The sequence below is a fragment of the Haemaphysalis longicornis genome, unplaced genomic scaffold (genome assembly GCF_048455015.1).
Source record: "Haemaphysalis longicornis isolate Haplotype H1 unplaced genomic scaffold, Haemaphysalis longicornis Haplotype H1 scaffold_8, whole genome shotgun sequence".
Classification (NCBI taxonomy): Eukaryota; Metazoa; Arthropoda; class Arachnida; order Ixodida; family Ixodidae; genus Haemaphysalis; species Haemaphysalis longicornis.
Window position 1 is genome coordinate 91,982,130 of NW_027526445.1, and position 6,000 is coordinate 91,988,129.

The window sequence follows — 6,000 nt, forward strand, 5'->3', positions numbered from 1 at the left end:
TTTGTAAAGCGTAAATCCAGAGTGCGAAGAACACTTTTTGCGCTGAGTGAGCAAGCCCCGAGCTCAGCACCACGATCGCACATTTGCGATCTCTTTTTTCCCGCCCGAAGAACGCAGTCTCTGTAGTGATAACAAACTTGTACGGAATTGGCGGACGCAAAAACATTTTCCATTGGGCTGCTTACATCAAAACTCCTACTGAAAACTTGCTGGGCGACAAACGCATGTCTATCTCTTGCTCCAATAATTCCACCTTATATCAACTAGAAAGCATTATTTGTTGCTTTATTTTGTGCCGGGATGCGGTGTTTTTTGGGTATGTTTTGAAACCAACTGTTAAAAGGGACATAGACGTTACCCTTCACACAATGCGTTTCTTGTCTTTTCGAGATCCCACTGGAGTACCCTGTGATACATTTTTGTGATGGGATTGTACAGCTTCTAGAAGTGCCGAATAACTGACCCGCATGCGGAACCCCCCTGCCCAACGAGGATGTCTTTTGGGAGCTCGCTGCGGGGGTGCAGAGCATCTATGCGGCGGAAAATTACCGAGTAGAGTGGGCGCCCCTGTTGGACGCGTCTGTCTGCTTGCTGAAGTTTTGATAGCTGTCTATTGTAGGTACGGTGGTGTTATAATAACTGCTAACTTTGGTATTGCATAATGACAGCATGTTTTAATGCAGAAAAAAAACGTGCCATGGACAAGTGCTCTGAAGAACTAGATGCAGTGCATCGTAGCAGGAGGTTCGAGTCTAAGGTTGAATTTGTTTTTTTGGCAGTTGATTAATTTTTGTATGGGTGATGTTTTCTCTACTGCATTTACAATTTTGCGCTGGAGTCATAATTCCATTATGAGTGAGTTTAAAGACCGCGTGCAGAGAGACACTGATGCGCTGGAGAGTTTTCGTTGGCGTTGTGTTTATATATCACCGGCCACTTGCAAGCACAGTACCGAATGTGGCAACTGCCGGCCTCATGCGAATGTGCCTTTTACGACCCAGAGAGAAGCAAGGCAAGCTCCGAAATTTAGGGAGGAGGGCATCAGCGTTGAGCGTCTCCGATTGTGCGGCCAGCGTGCAGCCACTGCGAACGTGTCAGCTAGTGAACGTTACAATTTTAAGCGCGGTTGGCAGCCTTATCTGACCTATCATGCCGCCGCCGACGACATCCACCACAGCGTTAACTTTGCACACCAATCCTGTTGCTACGGGGAACCAAAACTTATATAGGTTTGAAGAACTCTCCAAAAATAAACGACAACAACCACATTCCGATACCGGTGCTTGTTGCCAATATACTAAAGTTTCTTCTAAACCGATAACATTGACAAGGAATCAACTGCGTATACATAGTGTTTAAAATCTTGGGCATCGTCCAAGCACATCGTCCATCGTCCATTGGGCATCGTCCATCGTCCATTGGGCATCGTCCAAGCACATCGATGGACGATGTGCATCGTCCAAGCACATCGCGTGACGTTTCGTATAAGCCGAACTTGTATTGAAATACGATTGGGCGCTGTTTAGCGTTCTAAATTTCAGGCATACGACATTGTACGTTTGTCAGTGCTATGTTTCTTAAAGAAACATTTTAGTGCTATTGGCATGAAGCAAACTTGTGAGAATGTAGTTTTGTGACATTTTTTGGGGGAGGTCGAGAAAGTTTCGGTATCGGTTCCGCCGTGCAACGCGTCCGTGGTTTCTGATGTTATCTGTTTTTGCGCATTGGTCATACTTGAGGAATTGCCATGATCCGCTATTCACATGTTCTTGTCTGCTGTAATGAGCCTAATAAACCTCCTTGCGCCGCTTCAAGGAACCCAGTATCGTTTCATGCAGCAAGGAAGGCCGATCCGAGGTGGACGCAGTGGCTGAACTCCGGTGCTCGTTTTCATCGGAGATGGTGAACAGCGGGACGTCTCTCCAGCACCTACGAATCTCACCTATATGTCTTTTCTCCACAGTATTCGCCGCGTCGCTGGCGAATCGGCCAATTAAACACTTTCGGCCAATAAAAAAAGGCATCTACCGCTAGATTTGAACCTGCAAAGTGGATGCCAACTTTTTGTTTCATCAAAGTAGGCTTAGGTAACATGCAACGAGGCCCACTCCTATCATATCGGACATTTGCGACATAGTTTTAGCGCTAATAATTGACAAACACAAGAGGACAGGACAGGCGCTGCCAACATCGCATCGAAAATTGCCGTTTACTTGTTGGATTGTAGTACTTAGAGCTGGTAAGCTGACCACTGCTTGAATAACGTTTGTGCAGTAGGCTTTACCCTAGACTTCGCAAATATCTGATGAGCAGTTAATACGTTTCTTCTGGCAGTTATATCAAATGAATATGTGTGGGCGCGCTGAAGACTGATCGGCTATTTTACCCTCTTAAATGGTTTTACGGTTTACGATAAAGACTTCAGTTGGTTTCATTTCCTTATTACGTATATTACTCCATTTTTAATTTGCTTTAAAGTTTCAACTAGTGTACCCGTCACACATGCTTACGGTGAAGCGTTGTACGTCAATTAGATAAAAGAATACTTGCTCGCTAGAAATGGTCATCGTCACGATCATCATCATTGTAATCGTCATAAACCTACTAAGGTCCACTGCAGTACGAAGGCCTTTCCCACTGGCCTCCAGCCACTCCTGTCCTGCGCTACTGGAGTACACAGTTTACCTCCGAATTTCTTTGTTTAACCTGTTTATCCGCTCTGTCTTTGAACTCAAAAACAAGTAAAAATGGGTCATAGGGACTCCTAATTTATGGCTAATGCATGATAACAGATATTGTTGTAAACGAAGTTCGTGTTGCACACCGAAACCAAAACCGGAACTAGTTTGAACTGTCCGAAATTAAACCATAATAAATTTATTCTGGCACATACTCGTTGCAAATTGCACTAAAGTATTTTCTAAAAAAGGACATTTACAAAAACACAGGTGCGCATGCGTCAACTCTAAAATATTAGTCGTCGTCCATTACATCGCAAGATGAGTTTGCGTCATTTTGCGTCACTGCTGCAGTTGTTGCGACCGCCGCCGACCTCGCATGGTATTTTTTATTCTTTTGAGTATCTAAAACCTAAAAACGGCAATAGTGACTGCATAAAGGAATAAAAACATTTTTTGCGCCTGTTTATGCAATGCAAACACAAACACAAGTTAAAAAAATAAAAAGAGCGGTTGGTTGCGACTTAGCAACTAATTAACAAGGTTGTGTAGTATTCTTAAAATTCGAACTGGATGTTTTTATTGGCGTCTGCAATGTTCGCAGTAGTCTTCGTGGAATCCACATTCACCAAGCAGCTAAGTCATTGGCAAAACATTGGGGAAAGCCATGGATTGGTGTGAAGATTCTGCTCGGAGCACAGAATAGGGGGGTATTGCTTCCTTTGCAAGCATTGATGTTAGAAAGTGTACTTATTTAACAATCTCATTTAAAACCATTTTGTGTCAGGAATATGACATCTCAGTGGATAAATGAGGTAGTCCGCGAGTTAACAAGAAGTTTCGGCTTGTTTCCTGGCAGCGACAGTCACCTTTTCAAGTAAAAACCAGGCAGAAGAACGATGTGGTAGCATAAGCAAATACGTTCATGTACCACAAGTATTGCGTACGTTAAAATCTGTGAGGCATCATAAATTGGCCTGTAGCCCCTCCGCCCACTTCCACGACTGTCCGCAAAGCCTCAGAGTATCGTTTGCTCTGACATTTCCAGTTTAATCTGAATTTCACCAATTCGATAATGTTTGTCCCCTCCGGATCACTTTTCGCGTTGCGCTCATGATATGCACAACTTTACAATAATAAAGGCTTTATTTGGAACAACGGAGTGAAAAAGTGACAACGATGCTTACCGATGCGTAACTGGTTGAATTATGCATTCCGCTCTGTCTCGGGCACGCTGTCTGCACGTTTATTCTCGTCAGCTTAACTGGAATCAAGTTTTGTAGTGCGCTGGCCAACTCAATAGGAGAGATCATGCATTTATTTCATCGAAAATCACAAGTGCAAGAAGTTTATTTTTCTAGCCTACGGGTAATCATCGAAATGTGATTTTCTGACGAAAATCTTCAGGTTTATTTAGTGATGTGACCAAGTGTGTGTGAGGAACCCAACGAATTGGACCTTGAGGAATTCCACTACTCGAAACTAATCTTCATTCTTTGTTTTATTGAGAGACGATATTGCTGAAATGTATGTTGATATTTGTTTTCGATACTCATAAACTTATTTTTTTATTTGGGAGCATTCATAACCAATACCACCACCTCCCATGCACCCGATATATGAATCCATCGCCATACACTGCCCCCCCCCCCCGCCCACCCCCCTTTCCGCAAATCAGCACAAGCCGCCAGCGTGTTCAATTCCACAGGAACTGAGCTCATTGCAGTGACTGTTTTAATCAACTCCACCAAAACAGCTGAAGAGGTTCCCATTGTCCTTGCCGCCACAACAAGCGAAGACATTTTATCTATTCTTACTGACTGCCAAGCCCATACCTCGGCAAAGTTCGCGTGGCCCACTCAAACCCACTTACAAATTTTTTTTCGAATAACCAGTAACTCAAACTGAGACTTAATATCTTAGCAGCACATCTGCGCTTACTCAAATACTCAAACTCAAACTCACACTCAGCGCAAAACTAAGAACTCCCTCCGACTCAAAACTCAAAATGTACTCAGAACTCAAAATGTAGTCAAACTCAAAATGTACTCACTATTCAAAATGTACTTCCTTATCAAAGTGTACTCAAACTCAAAATGTACTGAAACTCAAAGTGTACTCAGTGCTCAAAATGTACTCAAACTCAAAATGTACTCAAAACTCAGAATGCACTGAAATTCAAAATGAACTCCGTATTCCAGATGTACTAAGTACTCAAAGTGTACTCAAAACTCAAAATGTACTCAAACTTAAAATGTACTCAGTCGAAATGTACTCCGTAATCAAAATATACTCAGTGCTCTAAATATACACAAACTCAAAATGCACTCAAAACTCAAAATGTACTCAAACTCAACACATACTCAAACTTAAAATGGACTCAAAACTGAAAATGTACTCAAAACTCAAACCGGACTTAAAACTCAAAGTTAATTCAGAACTCATATGGACTCGCAACTCTCTCGTGCTAGGAATTTACTCGGGATCAGATGGACTCTGATTTAATTAGCATTCATAGTTTCAAAATTCACGCATGGTGAAAATATTACGAGTGCAAATTCGTGAGCTCGAACTCTTGCATTCGGTACGACATGACACAGCATACGTAACTCTTGTGAGGTCGGAAACAATTTTTGTTGCAGATTTAATACAGCTATACCTGCTGGCCATGAAGATTAGCGCTGGTTGCGAGCAATTGTAGGTATATATTGTTACCAAACTCTCGATGTACGCTGCATGTTCGTGTTCATGACAGAGGCTGTCCAGACTCGATGGTGTGCTGGGGCTCTGGTTCGAAACAAACAAGATTGGGTGAGGGGCCATGCGCTCACTCCTCAGTTTATTTGCGTCGAAGCTGTTTAGGGTTACGGTTCCGTGCATTCTTGTTCTCGAACCTGAAAAAACGCCTTGTGTCAAAGCGAACTGTCCACGCGAATCTCTGAAGCCCGAGACGTTCATGGATATGCCTTTGCTTTTTTAATGCGTAGCAATCTTTGCCGAGTACCCCTTCGCCTCCTGGCCAGGATATAGTAACGCCCTGCATTTTCACAAAAAATGCAGATATCACGGAAGTTCATCCTGTAACCATTATAAAAGCGTAAATTTAGGTTATTCATCAAACGAAATTTTAGAAAGTCAAAAAAAAAAGAAACAAAGCGAAAACACCGAAAATGGCGAACAGTGTAACACGGGAGTCATGAATAGTCACATGTTGGGTTAAAATTCAAAGTGATGGGCCGCTAGGGCATGTGGGGTATCAAATGGAAGGTCTCGCGGAGGGAAATCACGTGGGACAAACAAAGAATGCTTTGCGGTCATAATA